This window comes from Python bivittatus, unplaced genomic scaffold (genome assembly GCF_059951505.1).
Source record: "Python bivittatus isolate LINGU-HERP-01145 unplaced genomic scaffold, Pbiv_v1 ctg000340_np1212, whole genome shotgun sequence".
NCBI classification, from domain to species: domain Eukaryota; kingdom Metazoa; phylum Chordata; class Lepidosauria; order Squamata; family Pythonidae; genus Python; species Python bivittatus.
Window position 1 is genome coordinate 13946807 of NW_028277056.1, and position 25064 is coordinate 13971870.

At 37.5% G+C, this 25064-nt stretch overlaps 1 protein-coding gene across 1 annotated transcript in view; it reads left to right on the top strand.

The window, feature by feature from the left end:
- The first annotated feature begins 1750 nt into the window (after positions 1 to 1750).
- Positions 1751 to 25064, top strand: part of CNTN5 (contactin 5) — a 723666-nt gene continuing 700352 nt past the window's right edge. The window contains exon 1 of the mRNA XM_088140604.1: positions 1751 to 2232. The gene's annotated coding sequence lies outside the window, so the exon portion shown is untranslated. The remainder of the gene's footprint in view (positions 2233 to 25064) is intronic.

A 25064-nucleotide genomic window follows, 5' to 3' on the forward strand; every position in this document is an offset into this window, starting at 1 on the left:
TCCGTTCCTTTCCTTTTCCTTTTTCACATTTACTTTATTATATTCTTCTTTTGTTTTTTATTTATGTAAAATTTATGTAAAATCTTTTAATAAAAAAAATTAGACAAAGTCCATCCCTAATGACAATAAGTGACTTCTCCTACTCAAAACATGGAACTTCCTTAGAGTATAGAGCTAATAGGAATCCTAATCAATGGATTGCACCTTTCAGGGGCAAGGAGATCAGGAAGAACTTGTTTTCTATCATACGATAGAAACTTCCTGAAAAGTTGAATCTTCTGCAACAGAAAGTGTTAGTGTTATTTAAGGTTTATGTATGCACACATAAATGCATTACTCAGGGATGATCAAGAAAATTCTGTATCTAATCCAAACCGTTTGTTGTTTATAGCTAGGCTGCATTATAACATCTGAATATTTATTCCAATAGATTTCAGTCAATTAAATTGCACCTAGCAGGAATCAATAGATTGAGGCTAACTCTTTGGGACTGCAGCTTAAAGATATTTACTGAAAGCTATGGTCCTGTAAAATCAATGAGATTTTCTTTTCTTTCTTTTCTTTAACCTAGTAAAACACCTTTAAAGTTAGGAAAGTAGGTACTTTGTTATGAGTTTCTAGGGCTTGGCTAGAACAGATCCTGGAACTACTTTTCAAACAAGAACAAAGAAATGAAGACAAGAGAAAGCAAGGACAAAGGAAACCAAAAATAACAAAGAACACTGAATTTTTTTAAAAAAAGATAATTTTAGTTAAAAAAAAAGATGAATAAACAAAAATGTTAATTGAACAAATTATATAGAAAAAGATATAAGAAATAATAAGGCACCATAGAAATATAGGGTGTAACAAAGGGAGGGAGACAAATATCATCATGGGCACACAAACATTCAAATATGTGTTTATGTAATAAATACACAAGAATATGCTGAATACAATTAAACATTAAGGCACAATTAGCTGCTATCTTGTACAAAGTCAGGAATAAACCCTGTTGAATTCAATACTGCCCTGGAAGCATGTATAAGGGTGGATTTAAACCTAGGCAACTTACTTACTTGTGAGTAGGCAACACTGAACCCAGTGCTTTTTACTCCTTAATGCACAGACAGGAGCATCCTGCTTCTTAAATCCAATTCAAAATTCAGGCACGGTGCTTGCAAATGTTGGGTGATTTAGGAGCAGTTCCTTGATATTCAGTGGGATCTGCTAACAAGCAAGCATGCAATAAGACTGCACTCGCCTACGTACAGTACTTTGTTTCTTGGGAATGCACACCACATTGCTCAAAGGGTCCTTCCGAAGAATTCCGTAAAGTGGTGGTTCTCACCTATCCAATCCCACATGGACCGTTACTGCAACGATTTTAGGGACTCCTAGCAGCAAGCTAAGAGGAATGCAGTGGGACACGTGTTCATATCAACCTACGCTGTTAAGAACACACTTCCATAGGAGAAATCTCTGTTGGGTTCAGTGGGACCTACTGCTGAATAACTCTGCGTAGGGTGAAACTCAACTTGACAAGCAGATCGCGCTCTTTTTCACCCGTTTACACGCACGGATGCACCCAGTTTTAAATCCGCTTCTGGCTGCAAAGGGTGTTTGCTTTAAGCCCAGCGACAGACTAAACGAACCTTTTCACCACGACGCAGCGAGGCGCTTTGGGTGTGTGAGAGTGGGGGGGGGGAGCGTGTGCTCACGCACACACACACACGCGCGCGCACACACACACAGAGCTTGCCAGAAGCGCCCAGCCACTCGGAGGCGGCGAGCGAGGGGGACGCAAGTCGGCATTGGCGGAGAGATCGCAGTCGCGAGAGCATCACCAACCAGAGGTGGTCTTTTATACCTATTTCCCCAAATCATCCCAATCTGAAAAGAGAGGAAAAAGAGAGCATTTAAAAAGAAGAAGAAGAAGAAGAGACAGAGACAGAGAGAGACACAGAGAGAGAGAGAGACCAGCCAGAGAAACAGAAAGATTGTGAGGTAGAGGCGGGTAGCTCAGATCGCCAACCTCAACCCGCCCGCCAATCTCGAAAACGAAAGAAAGACGCTATTCTGCACCTGAACATTTCGCCCAACCCCGAAATCGCCAGCTCGGATGCCCTGCTTGGAATTAAAGGAGGAAGATCGCTTCCCGGGAAGAAAACTCTAGCTCCGTTACCCCCGAAAAGCGCTTGGACAGGATCCCACGAAACCAGCGAAGAGCAAACAGGAACGAGGAGGACAGCGGTAAGTGGGGACCACCTTCTCTCTGCCGGTAGAATGAATGGATGAAGTGTGTATGTTTATGTATGTATGTATGTATGGGTGTATATCTTTCTGTGTGCGTGTGCATATGTGTATGTGTGTGCATCCCTACCAGACCTCAGGATGTAGTTAGTGAGCAACCTCTGAGCTAAATTTGGACCGGAGTAAGCGAGTCTTCAGAGCTCTTGACGGATCTGTAGCTAGCCGTTTCGACTTCTTGAGTTTGCCTGAGGAAGAAATCATCATCATGATCACCATCATCTCTTGCTGAAAGTTGAAACCCGAAGGTAGGCTGAGGTTGCAGCTAAAATATCCTCATGGCTGGAGTTTTGGAAAAAGGCAGCAGACAGACAGGTGGGGACAAGGGAGATTTTTTTTTTTAAAGGTCCTCTTTGCTGACTATAGTTTTTATTCCGTAGAATTTTTTTTTAAAGGTTCTTGTGCTTCAGAAGCAAAAGAGACTAAACACAAGCAAGTATCCGTTGTGATAACTTCTGGTTGCCTTCAGTGTAGTTCCTGGAAGTTAAGCTGTGTAAAGTTTCAGAATCAGCCAAGAACAGGGTAAAAATGTGAGTCAACAGAAAATGTTATTTTCAATGGGGCAGTGGAAAGTAGGAATTATTTGAAATGCAAAGGGACAGATCCCTTACTTTGTTGATCAGGACGGTGGAAAAGAGGTTCCTTTTGGGAAATGCTCAGTTGTTGGAAAGATGTGTTAAAAAGGATTTTTATTGGGGGATGAAACTAAACTAACTGTAATAAATCTTATTTTCCTGTGTGGAAGAGCTGGTATAGGTTTGGCTTGTGTTATTTGGAGTTAATTAGGTTATTTCTTCTTTTCACACATAAATGTATGTTTGTCTAGTTTCCTTCATTATTTTAATTTGGCACATAATTGTTGATCCTGCTTTAAAAGTTTATCCAGCATTCCTAGAAAACTTTCTTTCTTCCTTCTTTCCCCCATATGTCATAATAAAACAATGCTATCTATTTATATTTTGTACCAATTTTATTTCTCTCCCTGTCCTCACAACCCCATATATGCTTGTAATATTACCTACTAAAGAGAAACTTAAAAACTAGAAAAACTCTTTATGGTCATTTGGTTCTTTCCCACCTCCCCCCTCTTTAAGGTCTGGAACCTCAAGAGATCACCTAATGAAAGTTCTAATTTGGACAAATGTCTGAAATTAGGTAGTATGGATTGTTGTATGACAGAGTTGCCAAAGATAAAGTACATTTTGAACTTTGTGAAGTGATTGGAGTAATGGTATGCTTTTTCTTTTCTAATAATTAACTTTATCAAGTTTTTATTACGGGCATTTTCATGTCATGTGTAGTTTGTGAGAAAAGTAGGCTGATATGTGAAAGTTTTGGAATATCGGGTGCAGGTTTTTTTTAAAGAAGTTTCAGAGTTTACATTTTTTCACTAGAGTAAATATTCAACCATGAGTGGATGAAAACACTTTTGAGAATGTATTAAACTAGAAAGTACATTTCCAAAAATAGAGGAAGTTTGACATGGGAAAGATAGGTGGACTATAAATGAAGGGAGGGGGTGTGTAATCAAGTTCTTAAACACTGTCTGCTAATTTTGATTTGACTATATGAGCAAATAAACATGACTGTAAAAGTTATGATACTTAAGAGCACTGTGGATTGGAGATCTGCCAGTACTGGAAAAAGTAATAAGTGAAATAGGAAAGCATAAGAAGTATCTATTAAACATCTAAATACGCTAAATATAATATATCATGAATGCTTTTGGAGCTTGAGATGGAGAGTACTAAGATTACATTTTTTTTTTCATTATTATTAGTCTCATTCCCCATTTGCATATGATGAAACCCATTGTAATAACTCATTTTGTTTATTTCTGGAATATCATCAATGTATATAGGAAAATAAGTCAGAGAATAGGGCTCTGTTCCAAAGAAACTGCAATCTATATTTTTCCAACAGAGAAAGAAGGCAGGGAAAGAAGAAGGAAGGGTAAAAAGGGATGAATAATAGCAGATATTGCCAGATATACTTGAATGATTTTAGTTGAGGAGTGTATCCTACAGAAGTCAGGAATTGTATCATTATAGATGGTTTAGTTAGTGACACAATCTTTCAAGCAATGAAGGAATCTGTGATTAAAATATATCTCTGTGTTTGTATGGGTGTGTTGGCTACCCAGTAGCTCCTTGTTTTGGTACCAGGAATTTTGAAAGACAGACCTAATTTTTCTGAGAAGTGTGATCTTGTCACCCTATCAATGTAGAGACTGGATTTTCTTTAACATTTCATCCTCTTCATTGTCTTTGGTCAGGCATTTTTTTTCATGCCTAATTTCACAGTTTGTAAAGTCACAGCATCAGCAAGGAAGCATTTGTTCATGTAATGCAGTGAAGTTATTGAATTCAGTGGCACATGATGGGGCGTTGACCATAAGCTTAGAGGACTGTAATAGGAAAATAGATAAATTTGTGGAGGCAAAGGCTGTTGAAGGATGCTAATCTTTCAATAGCTTGATAGGATTCTGAGAATGTTGTTTATAAGAAACCACACTAGGTAAAGACTCGTTTCAAATTTAAGTTTACAGACCTTAGTTCTAAAGAAGTAAGATTCTTTTTTCTTTTTTGATATATGTCCGTATCGTTTGTATGTTAATTGCACATGACTCTGCTACTGTGTACAAATCAGTTCTAATCCAGTTCAGATTGTTGATTTGGCTCAGGTAACTGAGCTGATTCAAATCAGTGAATTGATTTAGAAAAGGAAGTCAATTCAATGCTCTAAACAACTTGGGTCAATTCACTTCAGAAAGTCAATTAAATCAGGAGTGGGGGAAAGCCCTTTTACATATCTTCCAAATCACCGAATAGATTTGGAGGCAGTAGATTCAATCTAAAACAGAGAGTAACTTAGAAAGTCAGTTTGATTTTGAGATTCAATCAAATCTCCTTTGAAACAATTGATAAGTCAAAATCTTGGTCTCTGACTTTAGAATGGGATATAGAAAACATAAAAAAGTAGCCAGGCCTTCTCAGCACACACACACACAAAAACACACAATGAAGCAGATGAGTATGAAATTCTCTGGTATGTAATTTCTATTTTTTTCCTACTTAGAAGGATATTTAGAAATTCCCTTTAAAAATTTCTTCAGTACTGATGTTTGTGGCATCTTCCTTTACCGTATTTTCTGGCTTGCTGCAGATTTGTAAAACGGGGAAAATTACACATTGAAGATGGATGATGAAGTTCTGCATCTGTGTTGCTCTTCAAATGTATGACCTAGGGAACCATTCAACTTTTCTGCTATTAAGTTAAAGAAGGGTTTTAAGGGTACCCTAGAACTTGAAATTGAGATGAGCAGATTTTCCCTGGCTAGGATAGCTTAACCTTTAAGAAAAGATCAAGGAATCCACTGAGGCTATCTCAGAAAAACATGATGCAACTGTTATAGTAATAGATGGCCTCAGATACTGCAACAGAACAGAGGGCAAAGTATATGAGATTCTGTTTGCACCTTGAAAGAAAGGTCAGGGTTTGCTGGAGTCCACTGTATAAGTTGCTGACATAAGAATCTACTGGGGAATCAGTGGCTTTGATTGATGTGGTTTACCAAAAATAAAAACATTACCTTGCTTAGTATTCCAGAAAAACTATTGATTCTACTAAAGAAAAGTTGAGTGTACTGGAATGGATTCAAAACAGTTCTAGGGACCAGCAAGGGTCAACAAGGGTAAAGACTACTTTGTGGAGACAAAGATGAAAACACTTTTCTATGTATTGCTATCTAAGTGCTCTTTTTTAGTTAGATTGCAATGTGTTGTGCAAATGGGGGTCTGTAACATTTGCATCTGTAAAAGAAATGCTCTTTCAAATCATAAAGCCTATGGAGCCAAATTTAGAAAAAGAGAAAGTGAGAAGATTTGGGGAAACAGTATCAAAATCTCTCTTATTCCAGATGTGAATGTTTGATCTGCTGTTCTTAAATGAAATATACTCTCTGGTTATTTCAGAACACATTATTATTTTCAGTGACGGTACTTAGGATGTGTAACCTTGGGTTCATGAGTATAATCCAACCTATTAGACAAATGATTGTAATGTGTGTCACCAAAACGGTGGGACTTGTCTAAATTTGCCCCACAAGCCTATAATTGCCTAGACGCGTTGACTTCTGATCTGCATCTCTGAAGATCAAATGGTTATTTTTGAATGATTATCAGGTATGTTCTAAAATACCTCCAAATGGAGCACTCTGCTTGGTTTCAGCGTCCAAGACTTTTTTCCCCCGTTTCTCCAAAGGCACTGTATAATTTCCCACTATTGCTGGGCCCTCCGTATGTTCAGGCAAACAGCTTGCACGTTACAATTTCTGTCAGTTCCTGAAAAAGCCTAGATAATTCATGCCACTTCTTGTAGTTGAAAATACAAACAACCCTTTGAAAGCTGCCAGGGATGAAGTAATGGGATTTTTGCAGTGCCCAGTTGCTTGTTGCTAGCTTTGGATTTTAAGCATATGTTTCCTTTCCTTTGTCAAATAGTTTCTCAACCTTTTGATCAGTCACCTGTTCCAACAACTTTTCTCCCTAACTGGAAAGAGGATGATTAGAAGCAGTGCGGTGTCTGATCATTCTCTGAACATTTGGGATCATTGACAAGATCTTGAAAACCAATCAAATTAGGTTAAATCCTTATAGTAACTCCATAAGTCACCCATTTGATTTTCATTTAATACTGGTTTCAGTGTCAGAATAATGAAGCCAACCTGCTTACTCTTTAGAATTCTTTCCTTCCTGAAGGTAGCCTTACACATGTTCTACCGGCATATGTACATATTTGAAGAAATAACCAATGTGTTTTCCTACCAAAATCTCCTACCCAATTTCAGATAGTTAGAGATCGGGGAGGAGGCCAAATAATCAAGAAAGAAATGTAAAAAATTAAAGCTAAAAAAGAGAGAAATGGGGAAAATAGGCTGGACAATAACGACAATCATGGCTAGTCATTCCAGAACATCTCTTCCTGCCTCCGCAATGTTTCCAGGTCAAGTGAGATTTGAATTGGGTTTAATCAGATGAGGATCTGAGATGGAGTTTAAGCTTTCTCTACCATTTCTCTTGTAAATAAAAGTGCTGTGCTATTTCAGAAATGGGGATTTGTAAATCTGAACGGTATTCAATATCTTTGTTGGAGAAGCAACCCATCCACCCACACACACACCTGGAATTGCTCCAGCAGGTTTCCTTATATTTTAATGTGACAGAAGGGTACCATTTTTTAAATTAATTATTTTCCCTAGATGTTAAGTGTGGTTAATTTTCACCATTTTGTGGTTGCTAGGTTGGACAAGCCCAGCTAGCATGCTTATTTAGTATGTATGTATGTATTTATTATTATTATTATTATTATTATTATTATTATTATTATTATTATTACTACTACTACTACTACTACTACTATTATTGGCATGTGCTTACATCCAAGCATAGTACAGTACAAAACCTATACCGTGCTCTTATTTTTATTGTTTTAACCCTCTATAAGCTACCCAGAGTCATTGATGAATGGAAGGCTTTCAGATCAAATCAAATCAATCAATAATTAAGCTTTTTTGGAGTTAGATTATGGTTTAAGATAGCATATGAATCCAGCAAAAAGGTACTGGTGAAACCTTGATTTATCCAAACTCTCTTCAGTGGACTTTGCATGCAATGGACCAAATTTCTGCTGAACATTTGTGTAATGACTTCATCATGTAAATGGTGAAACCTACATGAGTTGCCTCAATTTACAACATTTGCCTAATGATGCCATCATACAAATCGCATCCTGTCCAATTCAACAGGCAGTTGGAAATAACAGAAACCTCCTCCTCCATTTAGTCCACTAAATTGAAATTTCACTGTAATTCAGTAACTGAGTTTATACCATGAGAACCCAGCCATTAAGTAATACTACGTAGAATTACTGAAATTAATTTTAATTACATTTTAGTTAAATCAAAGTAAGTATTCTGGTCCTCCTCAGTTCTTGGCTGTTTTGTATGGTGCACCCTCTGGCACCCTCCCGCCCCTTTAAGGCTGCAGGCAGACTTTTTTTATTATTCACTCCAGTAATTATAGAGCACTACGCCACTGTAATAAGCTCATTTTTCCAAGCAGATATATTACTCTATGAGTTTAATAAAATAATTTAAATACAGACACTCTGTAGAACTAGTCTCAAAAATTCAACTGAAGTGACAAAGAAACATATATGTCTAATCTTCCTTGCTTAAGGAGTGTGTGATTTCATTATTTCGTCAGGAAAACCAATCCTTAGTGAGTCTAAAATCTTTTAAAGGGAAATAGGGTTTGCATTTGGATTAGATTTCAAAAGTAATGGTAGCCTAGATATAAACTCTTCCATGTGGTGACAATGCAAGCATTTTCTCACTGGAGTATAGTTTAGTAATTCTACGAAACTACTAAAAATGTTGTTTTATTCAATGTTCCATTTTATGATATTCTTTAAATGCAGAGGTTGACTTTTTATTTTATCCTTCATTTGTTAGTTTTTTAGGGTGTGCACCTTTGTCTTCTCCTATGTTGCTTCCAGGTGAACTTTCTGCTTTTAAGAAACAAATCAAGACCTTCCTTTTCAGCAATGATTCCAATATTTTTAAAATTAGATTATAATTGCTTTATGTTTCATTTTTCTTTGTTACCTGCACTGAAAGACAGCATACAAGTCCTACTAAGGATAAGGATGATGTAGCACCTAGGTGACAGCACCTGAGGAACTGTGACTGAACTTGAAAAGCTAAAAAGTGAGGAATCTGGATAGTATTTAGATAGGAGAACACCAGAAAATCCTAGGACTGTAAGCTAGACGGGGAAGCTGAAAGAACTTTTCGGAAGATGTGGTAGTAGCAAATCACTTCTATATTGTTATCAAGAAAATTGCATGAATGAGTCTATGAAATCACCAGGAATTAAGTTTGATTTAAAGGACACCTCTTCCTGTATCATCAGCATCAACTCCACCACCCCCATCATAATCATCATCACTAACATGATTGAGAAATTTGAGGACATGAGACAGAGAAAAAGGCTACGATGATAGAGTTGCCTATTCATAATATGGCTTCCATACAGAGCACAGAGACAAGGCAAACTGATATATTTGCTCCCCATCAGCCCCTCCAATCTCCCAGGATGTACATTAACAATCCACTTTTGTGGGGCGTTAACACCTCAATATATTTAGGTAGACATAGAAGAGCCCAAAGGAAAGGGGAACAAGGGGAAGCAGTTGCGATGCAAGCCCTACCTCTTCTGTACATGTTTCATGACATTGCATGCAAATACAAAATGAATGGAGCTTGCACTGTGATGCTGCAATGCTGGTTTCGTTATTTTGACAAAAGCCTTCAGTGCTACAGATGCCTTCGGGCATGCCTCTAAACAGAGCACCACTCCATTGTCAGCCAAACTTTTTATTTTCTAACAATGCCTATGGGTCCTATATGGAGTGCAGAGACCTTCTTTTAAATAACGACGATGCTGTAAGTCATTCTTTCACCCCCATATAATTATTTGAAAATACTTTTTAAAAAATCAGTTATGTAGAAAGTTTAATGCACCCTTGCACTAGGCACTGCATATTGCTAGTTTAATAGTTAATCCATCCTGAATGTTGTCCAGCATTCATATCACATTACAAGGCAGAAACAGGAGTCTTCAGCAAATACCTTGGCCTTCCCACCTAGGTGGTGACTGGATTAGTTGATTGCAGAACCAATTTTAGGAAATTCAGGGCCAACCCATTGGAAACTCAAATGAACATAAGAAGAGTCCTGCTGGATCAGGCCATAGGCTCTTCTATTCCCTTATTCTCTATCCTATCATGGTCAGAGGGAAGCATCCGAGAAGCTCACAAACCTGGATTGCAGGATGAGAGATCCCTTCCACTACCAAACAGTATTTCAGGTATGCTTCCTATGATTTAGGAGAGAATAAACAACTATCAGAATTACTTGCCACTCATGGAATGATTGTTCATGAACCCATCCAGTCCCCTTTTATAATCTATATTGGTTGCCATTACAACTGGTGACAGGGAATTCCACTATTGGTCCTGATTCTCTGTGTATTGAATGTAGGTGGATGATCCTGAGTTTTAACATTATGAGAGATCAAGTAGAAGTTCTCTCTCCATGTTACCTGTATCCTGTCTCCCTCTTTTGCTCCAAGCTAAGGAGCCCCAACTGCTATGGTCTTTCCTCCTAGAGGAGCAGCAACAGCTCCCTAATTATTTTGATGGTCTCTCTCTGCCCCTTTTAAAAGAGCAGTTCCCAGAAATCCACACAATCCTTCAAGTGTGATCTCACCATAAATTTGTATCATGCCATTATTATATTGATTGCTCTATTTTTAATTCCCTCCCTTATGATTCCAAGTATTTTTATTTCTTTTTTACAACACATGCATTGTGAGTCGACATTTTCATTGAACTGTCCACAATGACCCCAAGATCCTTTTCCTGGTCAGCTTCTGTGAGGTCAAATCCTTTTCATATATTAGTGAAGTTTGGATTTTTGGTGTCTTTGTGTATCACTTTATATTTGTCTTTATGAAATTGTAGAGTTTGTTGGGTTGGTTGTTTTGAGTGAAGGTTTTTTCTTCCCAAATGCAGAGCTTCCATTAACCCAGTGTTGTCCAAACTTGGCCACTTTAAGATGAGTGGACTTCAACTCCCAGAATTCCCCAGCCAGCCATGCTGGTGGGGAATTCTGGGAGTTGAAGTCCACTCAACCTAAAGTGGCCAAGTTTGGACAACACTGCATTAACGTAAACGAAACAGAACAAAGCTCTGACCGCAGAGTTCATAAAAAATCGTGGAACGGCCTGGTTGTGCTTTTTGCTTGGAAAATGGGAACACAGAGGGCAGCCTCTCTTTAAAAATAGGATCTGGATCCAGCAGAACTGCCAATTTTATCAGAGTCCAATACATCACTGGTCTTGCAGCGTTCAATGTATTATGGGTAGCCATGTTGTTACTTTCTGCTGTTTCTTTTTCAAGTTGTTACATTCTGCTGTTTCTTTTTCAATTCTCAACACAGGGAGTGGATGAACATTGGTAGAATAGGGATAAAAACTGTTCTGAGTCCTGAGACGAGCCAGATCTGTAATTTACATTTCAAAAGTTACGGATAGTTTTCATTTTTATTACAGCATCAGTCAGATAGAGTTTGGTTGAGTAATCATGTTTCACATAATCTGTAAAGCAGGGAGGTCCATCTCTGTTGCAAATAGCCAGAATAGATTAGCCAGTTGTGGAAATAAAAGTATGTGCATCAGAGCAGAGTGAAATTAAATAACTACTTTGCTCCATTCCCAAAAGGTATCCACAGGATGTTTTGTTGGTAAGTTTGGGGAAGACTTTATTTCTTGACTTTATAACAGTGTTTCTCAGCCTTGGCAACTTTAAGATGTGTGGACGTCAACTCCCAGAATTCCCCTATTTTATAGTCATCTCCTCAGGATCTCCAGTTATCTGTATGAACATGGAAAAGGAACATTACTGAGTCCCATTTTGGGATGTTGCATCTATGAGGACTTGGATTGGTTCTGGATCCCTTAATCAGGTTAGACTCTAAGAGATCCAGGGCAGAATAGTTATTTGAAATCTACTCCAGTTTCCTTCTTCTTCCTTCTTGCAAGGTAGTCCGTTGAAGTCAATAATCCAGTAAGTCGAAATGTATGAAAAAACATACATATTAAAAAACCTTTTAGAGATATAGTTGAATTGATTATTCATTTTGGTTTCATCCCAAATCAATTCATTGTTTTGTTTTTAATTCTTGTCACTCTGCTATAGATTCCTCATTTAACCCTTTTCACCACTTCCAAACAATTCTTTATGTCTATTAAACTTGCTCTGCATTTTCTCTCCCTCTTTTAATCTTAATCACTCCTTGTTCTCTTTGACAACATTTTTGCAATTTTTTTTTGCACTCTCTTCAAAGAAGTTTCTACATCCTCTTTCCTTCCATGCATTTCTGTTCATTACATGGGTAGATTAATATTTCTTTTAGTACTTTCCATATAGGAGTTTTACTTTCTCTTTCTACAGAAATTCTACTTTTATTGTTCATTTTGACTTTCCCTTTTCTTCATTTGTTACAAGATTCACTCTTGACCCTCCCAGATAATAATCTGTCCCATATACTGAACCCCTTATCACCCTTGTGTCCTTCAGTCTTTCATCATAAACAATCAGATCAATCATGCTTTTTATTCATTCCTTTTCAGTGTGCATATATGAATAGACTTATGCTTATTCCACATATTGAAAACTTAATCTTCCTAAACAGATTAAGGTGGAAATCTTTCTAAACTGATTCTACACATGCAATTTCGTGGCACCAGTTGCCTGATCATTTGCTCCAGCACATCACCTTTTCACACGTGCTTGTTCAAAGCTCTCCTTAAATCAATTATTTCAGGTGGCTGAGATGGTAACAAGAAAGCTAATTTAGGAAATCTTGTTGGATGTTTGCCATGTCTCTGTTTAACTAGCATTCAATCATTTGTACTTTAAAAGAAAACATGGAATTATCCAGCTTCCTGAGACAGATTTATCATACAGGTTGAATTCTCATAAAAGGCAGGCTTCTTTTCAGCTGTGAAAAAGCTTGTCATCCACCAAAAACCTGAGCTTGAAAAACAGTAAGCAGACTTGCTCTTTCTCCTGCTGTTGCTGTTATCCAGCCAGGTGGGAGTTTATGACATTTGCAGATTTTGCACATCTGAGGTGCTACAAACCATTGATTTCTCTAGTCTTTTTCTTTACAAGCCACTTGGAAAACTGTGAACAGAACCTATGCAATGCTGAAACTGACATTCTTGGAAGTGGGATATACTGGAACTGTGATGTCATAGAGTCACAGACATAGAAGGAATTCTAAAGGGCATGTAATATATGGATAGACAACCTCTGGGGACCAAATGTTGAGATCTTTCTGTGGGCAGGGAGTGTGTCCAAACATAAAACAAGTACAAGGCAACTTTGGGGGTTAGTTTTCCTAGCCACTGTTCACCTTGACTTGCCACCTATTTCAAGGAATTCTTCCTTATTTGGGATTAAAATGAAGTATATCATTTCAAAATAATTAGGAATCAATTTCCTCCTCCTCCTTCTCTTTCTCCTTTCTTTTTGATGCAAAACAAAAGGTTTAATATAACCTGTCATCTGTTAAAATGGTTTCAAAAGTTACTGTTACCCAACTCTACTGTTTTAATTCTTTAATACAACATTTTATGGTTGTTTATCCTGTGGTAGAATACAGACTGTTTTTGAAATCAATAACAGCATTGAAATAGATGAATTAAATTCCATTAATTTCAATGGGATTTAGTTATGACTTAGTCTAGCGCTACCCATGAATTCTGGAAATAATGTATTTAGAAAGACAGCATACAAACATATTAAATACATAAATTTAAGTAAATTCTAGTGCTGGGCAGGGAAATCCATCTGTATGTTCTCCTATCAGTTCTCATTCAGTTTGATAAAAGAGAATATTATTAGAGTCTTTCAAAGGAGAATTTCAGAGAAATTCTTATGGGGTGAATTTAGTATTATTGTATGGATTTATTTACTATATAAGGTAGCCAAGGGGTAGTATGAATGTCCCATCTTGCACTGTACAATCATTTCTCAAATGACCTGGCTCTCCACTCTCCAGTTAAGTACCAAGTAAACATATAATGGAGAAATTCCTTCCACTGGCATTTTCTACAATAGTGGTCCTGCTGTCACTGGTAATGGAAAATCCTGAACAAATTTCTTGCTCCCCTGGAAAATTCGGAGAAATCCAAAGCTCTTTCTTGCACAGCTTTCTCATAAGATACCCTTCATGTTCTGAGCATAAAATGTATCATTTTATTGAAATCTTAAAATGAGTTCCTTATTTTTGAGCTCTTCAAGAATCAACCAGCTTACTTTTGTCCCAACTCCATCCCATACCCTCATGTGTTTGGGACCGGTACATTTCCATATTGAAAGCACTGGGCAGTAGTTATTCACCTTTTTAAAAAGGACTATTTTCTATGTCTGCCTAAGTGGCCCATGCTATTTTTAATTAAATGGATCTTGGGGAAAAATTGCGGCAGAGAACCTGGTTGGTGCCAAGAAAGCTGTTTATGATTAGTAGAATGCCACCGGGCATGCTTGTTTCCTATGCCAGATCAAGTCCAGCCCCTGTTAATATAGAAAAGGATTTGTTTTGTATGCTGTGAAGGGAATGAAAGTGATGAAAGAGTTTTCCAACTCAGCTAACTGAATGATGACTTTAGGAAATCTCATCACCGTCTTAAAAGCGTCAGATGTTATATAAATATATTGTGATGTTGTACAAATATATTTCAAGAGATGATCTAGTCCAGAGGCTGATAGCTGTTGGACCCTCATCTGGTATAATTTATTAGCCTGTGGGAGGGGGAACACTTTTTCTTTCTTTCTTTGCAGTAAAAATTCAGGTAACAGAATGTTGAACCAGTTGAGGCTGCCATGTTCAGCCATGCATGTACTGATACTTCTTGTATAGGTAGTCTTTCAGAAAGATGGAAACTAATATTTTCCAGCACTATAAGCAAATCAGGTGAGGTCCATGCATCAAATTCAGAGCAGACAGAAGCCACTTGGACTTTGTACCAGAGAAAGATGGGATGGGGGCCATAGGAAAGAGCCTCCTACTAAATCATTCTATCAATCTGCTATTGGAGCAGCAACTTTTCTGCTTTTCAGCCAGGGGATTTTCCAGTATGCTTGGAAACATCAGGGCTGAATCCTGGAGTTTCTGATTTCTGTCAATGAGCCACAGCTTCCATAATGACGTTAACATATTATTTTAAAGTTTATCACTTGGATGCCTTAGTTTTCATAATTATGATTTGCATTTTTGGTTAGCTTTTTATGGTATTTCCAAGAATTGTGTTTGGATTTGTACTTCTAGATGGAGCATTGGGAGTTTGAACTGGAGATTACCATGCCTGTCATCCCATTTGGCTCAGTCCTAATTTGAACCTCTGCCAGAGTTGAACAGTAGGGCCATGTCTTGCCTTGCTGCACCTCGCCTCGCGTCACCTCCCATTCCCTCTCCTTCCTTTCCTTCTAACTGATAACTGATATCTAATCCAAGTCTAAAAGTGCTTTATTTCTTCTTCTGGATTATTGGATGCCATAGTCTACCGTTTCTGACTTCACAATTCATCATACAGGAAATTAAATTGTCACAATGGATTAAGATGTTGTCCAATGAATCCAGTGCAGAGACAGATGTTATTTACATGAACTCCTTGATATTCTGAGCACATGTAAATCAGTAGCACATAGAGAAGTTACTAAAGTATTTGGATTGTGATGAAGTATATCATTCTTGATTTATGAAGCATATGCAAAATGAGTTAGGCAACATTAGACATGAAAAGAATGGGATATTTTTTTATAGACTGTCCAGAGCCATGCCATGTCCCAGAAGAGAGAGCCATTGTAAGTTGGACAGCCATACAAGTTACAGAAAGAAAGAAGCATTTGATGAGTTCCCATCATTCTGACCCTCTTTCATTTTGCTTCTCCTGTCAATGCCTCCTTTAGACACTTAGCAACTGTAATGTGTTCAATTCACTCTGTAAATATATAACAGTGTAGGGATTACAATTGTCCCAACTAGATGTCAAAGATTGAATGAAGGCAAGTGCAAAGAAAAGAGATTCCTAGATCTGAATGGTCTTTTTTTTTTCTCTTTAATTCATAGTGCTTTCCCATAAAAACATGCATGGGAATAGTTCACCAATTTCTGCCCATATCATTTTTTTTACCTGAAAGGAAAGTGGAAGACAATGTATAGGCTGTTCAGCCTAGAGTATATACAAAACATTCTTATTAAATGGAGATGGTTAAGTCCCAGGATCAAGTCCCAATTATTATTGTATTTGAATGCCATGATTCCCACTGATCTCATGATAGCTTATAGCAACCATAAAATAAAAGAAAATGTCCATAATACATAAATCCCAAATAATATATATCATCATCATCATCATCATCATATCAAGAAACAGTGAAATAAACAATAGATTAATAATTTACAATAACAACAAAATGTCAAGAACAATCAGACAACGGCAAATGATAATTCTTAAAAGTTCCTCCAGAAACAGTTGGTTTTCACCAATTTCTGGAGGGCCATTACCATAGGCCCAGTCTAATTTCAAGGAAGAGGCTGTTCTACAGTACAGGCACCATGTTAGAGAAACCTAATTTTCTAGCTTTAATCCTCCTTGGCTCATGGAATTGGGGCACCACCAACAGCTTCTCCTGCAAGGATCTCCTTGAATGGGTCAACTCAGAATGGAATCAAAGGTACCTTGGTGGGAAAATAATAAAATATGTAACTAAATCATAAGATCAGCTAATTAAATTAAATTTAAATTAAATTAAATGCCATTGAAATCATCATTAGTTTTTCTTCCTGGTCCTTTCTTGAAGTGCATCCTCAGTCTCCATCTATACGCCAAATGTGGCCCTTGATCCTAATTTCTAACCATTTGTGTCCTGAAAAATCCATGAGAGGCTGTATTAGATCTCTTGATATTATAGAGGATTATGAGACATGTTATATGGAGTGTTCTCACTTCCTGTGCAGCAGTTGGACTTCATCTCCTGAATGCTCCTTAAATGTTAGGAGCTAATTCTCTGAAACATTACAGAACATTGCTAAAGTTGAACAAGCGGTCCTTCAGGGAAGCCTGCTCACCAATCTTGATTTTTCTGGTGAAGGGATCAATAATAAGTTTCTATAGAATTGAAAGTTTCCCAGAAACAAAGTGTGTGACCTAAGATTACATTTCTCCAGTGAAATATTCATGCCACACAGCATCTTACTCCATCAACATTTGCAGGAGACTATGCTTTTATTGCATTTAGTACAGTCAGCTCATCTAAAATAATTAGGCTTGAAAATTGTGGGAAATTAAGAAAAATAAACCCAATGTGCTTCTATAGAGATATGGTTCTCTCAAAAGACAATCATCCCCAAAGGATTAGGAGGTAATCTAAATTGGTGGTCAGAATGTATCTGTCTCAATATGTCATCTTCTTATGCATCATAAATTTCTCAGAAATGCTTACTCCGTTACAGATACACACTATAATATGTTGGGGATAATATGCATTAGCAATGAGAAAATGAGCAGATGGACAATTTATGAATGTTTCACAGAATCCACCTGCAGTTTAAAAAACAGCACAACAGAAGAAAAGGCTGATTCATCCTTTACTGGGGTCAGAGGAATACATCTGTCTTATAGCTTCTTTTCACATCATTCTAGTCACCTAAGTCGAAGGGACATTTCTTCCCACTTTAGATCAGTGATGAACTAGAACAAGGCTATAAAGTCAGGCTGTCCTCAGATTACAAATAACATGCTAAACCTAATTGTATTCATGGAAAAGCAAAAGCTTGTTTAGAAGGCCACAATCGGTATCAGGATTTGTAATAAAATAATCTAGCTGGAGAGTCTTCCCACTCAGATAGCGAGAGGGAACATACTCACTGACAGTGCAGAATTGGTAGTAAGTAATGGTTGGCTGCCTGAAGGAGAGAGAATGGGAATATTCCAATTCAGTTCTTACTTAAAAATCATATACAGACTTTTAAACAGATTTAGTACAAACTGTTCTTTAAGTGACTCTCGGGCTAAATGTACTGTTGAACAGGTTTGTTCCTTTTAGTGAGCATTTCTTTTGTGTGTTATTTCCTGTTCTTGAAGTAGAATTGGGCACTGAATTTATCTGGACCCCATACTCTGAGCAGATACAACTTGCCTCACACCAAAGTTCTGGTTTTATGCAACAAGGCTGAACTGCAAAGAGGCCAAATCCTGTTTGGGAAGTGTAATTGAACACTTCGATGTTTTAATGTGCAGTAGAAAGGCAAACAGTGAGGATTTCCGCATGAGGACCTTAGGCAGTTTGAAAGCAGATCTGAACCTTGGTGATTCCATAGGGGCAGCATTGCAGAAGTGAGTATTTTGGGTTCAGTTGCAGTGTTTTGGAGAATACAGAAAAACTAGTGTTCCAAGAGGAATTTGGCTATAGCTGGTTATTGATAACAGTAACACAACTCTTAAGTCACAGAGAAATGATATCTGTCACAGACCACTTGTGCATTCTTGCTGAGCTTACTCCTTTAGATGCTGTTGGAAAAATAAATACAACCAGTCAATAATATTCTTGCAAGCAAATACCAACCCGAGGGGATAGTTTTTCTCTTGAAACCAGGAGAAGTGTTCTTCAACATGGATGAAAGCAGCCAGCTTAATCCTTTTGTTTGTGTTTTAAAGGCTTAACGCAGGGGAGAATAAATGGAAAATCTTGGTTGCATGGGCCCTAGACCTATTTCCATGACCCCTATGGCCATTAAGTGTTTGTTAAATGTGTATCTGCTGAGTAGCTCCCAAGGTAGGATGGCCAGTGGGAACTCCCTTCTCCACTTTGAAAAGAAACATTCAATCGCCAGACAAGACTCAGCCATTGGTACCAATGAATCTCCATATTCATCGTGCTGCTGAGCTTTGGTTTATTTATTTACTTCATTTATATCTCACTTTTCTACTCTACATGCTGAGGGGAGGTGAAAATCCATAATATGTAGACTGCAAAAAATTAAATATTCAGAGACATAAATTAAAATCAATGTAAACTTTATTTAACAATGAAAAGCTTGGCAAAGAGATGCATCTAGTTTAGTTTACTTAAGAGACATCATTGAGCAAGCTAGTTTCCAGATCAATAGATGCCCAATGCATTGCTTTTATATCATGCTAGCTTTCTAAATATTTTAGCACTGTCCAATTATCCTCCATTTGGGCTGCAAAAATCAAACATGATGCAAGTTCCTTTTTCTTTACCCCATGCTATGGCATCCACCAGCCCTTTCGTCTCTCTTCTCTTGAGTTCATTATGAAATACAGCTATAAATCTAAGACAGCAACAACAAATCTTTCAAGAGACGAACGGGCATGTACAACCTAAAGAAGAATGTGCAGATATTGGATATTATCATCTTTCCTCAAAGCTAAGCACCCCCAGTTTCTATCCGATACCTCCTTGAAATCTTTTGCTGACCCCCTTTTGCAATATCATTCTGAATCTCTTGCAGCCGTTCATCCCCCTTGAAGTGCAGTCAGCTGAACTGAGCACGAGACTCCATCTGAAACCTTAACAGAGGTGTAAATCTCCACTGAGCTTAACAGAAAGAAGTTGGAAGTTAGAATAAGCAAAGTTATCGAGGCCATTGCAAAAGCAGGAAGAAAAGAATCACCTTCATGTACACAATTGGAGAGATTTACACTCGATCCCAACCTTGCATTCATTTATGTTAAATATTTATATATTGCCTTTACAAACTATACAGTGCTCTCAAGACAATTTACTAAGAAAGACTAATAACCAAAAACCCATAGCATCCAAATCAACAATATTTCAATTGTTGGATGTAATAGGGAGCTGGATGACAAGAACAGAATAGGGCTAAACAAAACAAGCTCAACAGTGTTCAAAAGGATGTTCAAAAGGATGTTTGTTTCTCTCTATATTGATTTTCAGTGGGATATTAACATTATTATCGCACCTTTTTCTGTTCTACTCTGGTATTTTCCCGTTGGCCTTTACCTTGGCCTTTATTTTTTGTTTTCCAACTCCACATGTAAAATTGCAGGTATATCAGCTGACATGATTCTGTTTTTATAATAATTTTTGAGTTATTTTGTTCCCACTCTAACATTGATTTCATTGTTTAGAAGCACAGTACAGAAAATGGGAAAATTATGTACCATACAGGGAATAGAGAAGGAAGAAGCACACTGATGAAATAATCGGTACTCCTACATAGTGACATTGTTTTATTTTATTTATTTATTTATTTTTGGAAAATTAATGCCTATCTTCTTATGATAGCTTTGATGTGTAGATATTAATGGGGTTCAAATAAGCACATTTGTCTAGCTGTAGAACAACTGCCATGATTACATGTTTGCTTAAGTTCTTCATCTGCCATTCTAACAAGTCATGGGGAACAAGAATTTGGTTTTCTGTTGAGTGCAGATTGGAATTAAAAATATGGAGCTTGTTCCTCTGAACTTGATGATGGTAAACTCAGCCCAAAACTCAGGAAAAAGATCATTAATAATCTCTTATACTTGACAACAATGAATTTGTCAGGGGCGTACAGGGTTCATTAAAGATTTGTTGGCTAGATCTCTCTGCACATCCCAATTGCAAATCATCCATTAATTCAGAGGCAGGAGACCTGGGATGTGAAGTTTCTAAAATATCTAAAATCTAATAGGTGACACTGGGGTCCTGAAGAACCACCTTCCCCAAGGCCTCTGATGTTCTGGAGTCAGCCATAGTCTTGTTCTGACCTTCAGGGAGGAAAAGAGGAAGTGCACAAGCTTAATTTAAAATCCAGAATGGAAAAGATTTTGGAGAGAGGAATGGAAATTGCTTTAATAAATAACATTATGGTAAATTCAGATGGTCAGTCTAGCAAGCGTCATCCACTCTGGCTGGGAAAAGCTTTTCTGAGTCTCCGGAAGATGTGTTCCTTATTGCCTTCTACCTTTATTTTTTCATTGAATTTTCAGAGCTTGAACCTTAGACCTGCTGTAGGCAAAGCACATGTGTTCCACTACTATATTACAATCCATTTGCCATTTGTCCTAGAGTGAAAGGGGTCACCTCCATGACCTTTGGGTCAGGCAATGCTCATGGGAAATCCCATTCACCATGATCTTTGCATGGCTCTCTGCTTCTGGGATCTAGTTACATGAATGAATTTTAAATCTACAGTAGGTGCATTACAGGGACAGTAGAAATGTATGCACCAAACTGAATGCAATTGTCATGTTTGTACTTGTAGCCTATGCATGGGGATATTGGGAGTGGTCCACAGATATAATCGCAAGACTGCTTTGTTTACTAATGTCTTACTCTTACTTACTTATTAGTAAACATTAGTAAGTTTACTAATATAAATCTTTATTGAAATGTGAGTAATGTGAGTAACGTTTTTACTGACATGTCTGGACTTGTTTTGCATATTAGTCGTCTTATATGTCAGTGCCCACTTTACTTCTTTGTATTTCTTCATAAAAGAAATTTGGATCTGATTGTGCTTTAGTCTTTTAGTAACCCCCTCATTCTGATGCGTCTTTTTCAGCTACTGTATTTTTTTCAAAGGTTCCATTTCCTACAAAGAGGTGATCTACCATTCTTTTGTATCAGCATGGTATCATTACAGCAAGGCTAGAGTGAGATTGATTAGGTATTCTAGGGCACTGGTAGCAAGCAGAAGAGACCTTATTACATATAGCAACAATTGGCCACTCACATCACCCACGATCAACTTTACTGAAATTAATGGTGTTATTCCTCCTTAGGTGAGCAGTGAATCTGCCATGTGGCCACAAGCTCCTCTTATTATTTAGACAGCACTTCCAGGCTTCCATTTGCAAATATTTTAAGCTAAAGCACTAGCACTGTAAGCCAGTGCAGCTTGGAGAAAGTTGTTTGCTTCTGGGGATGTCCTGCCAGTCCAAAATTTCTTGATCTGGGAATCTGGAGTTGCACAGGTGGTATGAAGCGTAGATGCTTCTGAACCATCAATAATAACATGCTTTGTGAGTTTGGGAAAAAAATTTTTTCGGGATGACAACTTATCAGCTTGTATCCAGCAGCATTGATATGCCTCCATGGTAGAACCTTCTTAGTGGCCATTCCAGACTTTTGGAATTAAAATTTAAAAGAGATCAGCCCAACTATTTGTTTCTGTTTTCTAACAGACCAACTTGTTTTCATTCATCCAGGCCTTCCCTGTATAATTTAGTGGGTGGGTATTGCCTTTTATATTTTTGTCTTTGTAAAATATTTTAAATCTGTTTCAAGTTATGCACTTATTATGTTTTTATTTTACTTTTGTTAATCCCCTTGAGAGCCAAGCCTACAGGTTGGATATGAATACAACAGGGCAAAGTAAATAAACAAGGCTAAGCAGACTGTTAGCATATATTTCTTCCAATCAGCAATCCATAGAAATCAAAGCAAAGAAATGAGCCGATTTCTGCTGTTTTATGTAGGTGGAAACTAAATACAGTGAGCAAACTCCCTGCAGGCTCATTCTACTTAGCTGAGTTACACTTTGTTGAGCAATACTTACTTGAGTTGTACTTAGTTGTGTATAGCCAGTAAGAATATTTGTGTAATGCTTTCTGGAGCATGTTAACCATCACTCTTATTCTGCAGGATAAAATTGGTGATTTAAGAAGAAAAATAACGTGCAGAAACTCAGTCATGCAGCGATATCAGAAGTACACAGATGAATATATATATAATGGATTACACAATTTCAGTATGGAAAAGGTCATGTCGACGTGTTGTGTCCCACATGTACAACTTCAAGCAGTGAGCAGTGTTTTGAATGTCCCATACTTGTCTGCAATACAAATCTTATCTAGCCAAGGTGTGGCTATGAATCTGTAGGCAAGTCAAACTGAGAAATCCTGTAGTCTCAGGAGATCTGTGAATTACTGTCAGGTCCTGGTTGAGGGAGCTTAATATATGCACTGAAACATGCAATTTGCATCACATATATGGAAGCAATTCATGGTTTGGAATGCACATTTATAAGCCACTGTGTAGAAATAACAAACATGAGAACAACACTAGTAGATTCTGCTTGTCTAAAAATACAGAACTACATAACGTAATCATAAAACCATATAACATAAAGATGTAAAAATTACGAGAAACAATTTTGAAACCAAATGAAGAAAGATAAGTAAAACATCCTTTGAGTCAAGTTTGGTCCTGATAACTTGATAGTCCTGTTTATGTTCTTCTGTTAGAGCTTCTGGGTATGCTCACGAACAGGTGAACTGCACTAATTACATCCATTATAACTTCATAAGTATCCATCTGCAGCAACTGTTTCTTTTTAAAAAAATCTCTCTTAAAGTCTTTTTTTTTTTTTGCAAATGTGCAAGATAAATACATAAAATAAAGCAAGCGGCTTATTTCTCCCTCTGCCTGCTGGTTCTGCTGACAGAGACTTTCCCCATACAGTTTTATAATTAGGTACCAGGCTCTTGTGGAAAGACATAATAGCAGTGGGGTACACTGAGGTATTCGCCAAATATTTGTGGAGGACAAGGGCAGTTTCATGTTCAAACCTTTTATTTTTCCCAAATGCACCTATTACAGTTCTTCACTAAACTTTTCTCAACTAAACTTCAAGGTAATTTGCATCCCACTGCCTAAAAGTCCTGGCTTAATGCTAAATCTCATAGGTGATAAGCTGGCTAGGTTAAAATGTGATTGGATAGCTTGTAGTTCAACGTCTTATGGGACATCCACCCACTGGATGACCCAGACTATCACATTAAGCCACAGCATGTGTAACTGTGTGGTCAAAGTGTGCTATGTGAACACAGCAATTTGTTTTATTAAGCTGGGTTTAAGGTTTGCATTGTTGTAGGAATCTGCTGTCTTAAACCAGGCAAACTAATGACACATCAAGCTCAATTTTAGCATTTGCAGCAGTTCCAAACCTGGGCACCTCCAAATGTGTGAACTTCTGAAATTCAGCTTCTAGTATCCTAAGCAATGGTCATTCTGATTGAGAAATTCTGGAAGTTGAAGTCCATGCTTTTGAAGGATGCCCAGGTTGAGGACGTGGGTGAGGGGAGGAAAGAAAGGAGAGGAGAGGAGAGGAGAGGAGAGGAGAGGAGAGGAGAGGAGAGGAGAGGAGAGAAACACCACTACTCTCCTGACTGTAAGTGCATATCTCTGGAATTTCAAACATGGATTTGTCCATGTCCATGTCCTAAAACCTGAACCTAAGTCATTTCTCATTAAAAATGGGGTAAGCAAAATGTAGGCCATAAGCTACATATGCCAGAATCCTTAACATTCCACTACTGAACTTAAGTGGTGAACCACTGAATAATGTCAGTACAATTTTCTGCCTTTTAAAATTTTGTTAATTAAAATGTGGGTGTTAAATCATATCCCTATTTGGTTTTTTAAAATAAAATTAGGTAAGAAATCTAAAAGACCTTGTTCTACTACCACTGATGATGTCTCTAATTCTACCATGTTCCCTGTGGTCCTCAGCTGCTGGAAAAATAAATAAATAAAAACAATGCAGTCTCTGGCTGTAAAAAAGTTGTTGTAGGCCTTGTAGATGTCACACAGCTCAAAAAGTTCATCAGCTTTTTCCAATCTGGTTCCTTCCTGAAATAATAAAGTTTGCTCACATTGTTCTCAGACGCGATGACTGAGAAGGAGGGGAATCGAAATCCAGCTGTTCATGGAGAGCATCTAAGTATATATCTACTAGGCTGGCATGTAATGAGAAAAAAAAAATGTTTTGCTCCAAGCCTGGAACAAAACAATGCCACTTGTCATATTCTATCAAAATGCCTAGAGTTAGACAGAAGAGAACTTAAAAATATTTCTACGTTCTGTAAATCTGAAACAAGCTCTTACTGTTATTTTTGTCCCAGGACTATAAAAGTTGGTGATTCAGTGCACAGTGATTGCTATCTGCACTTAACCAATAGAAAAAAATTGACATAGGGGGTTGTTTTTAATTTTCTTAGAAAAACCCACTGCTCAGCCAGACAAAGGAAAAAGAAAAGAATGTGCTTAATTCTGCATATCTTTGGTTTCAGTATGGGCTACAGGATTTTAAAATCAAAATACTT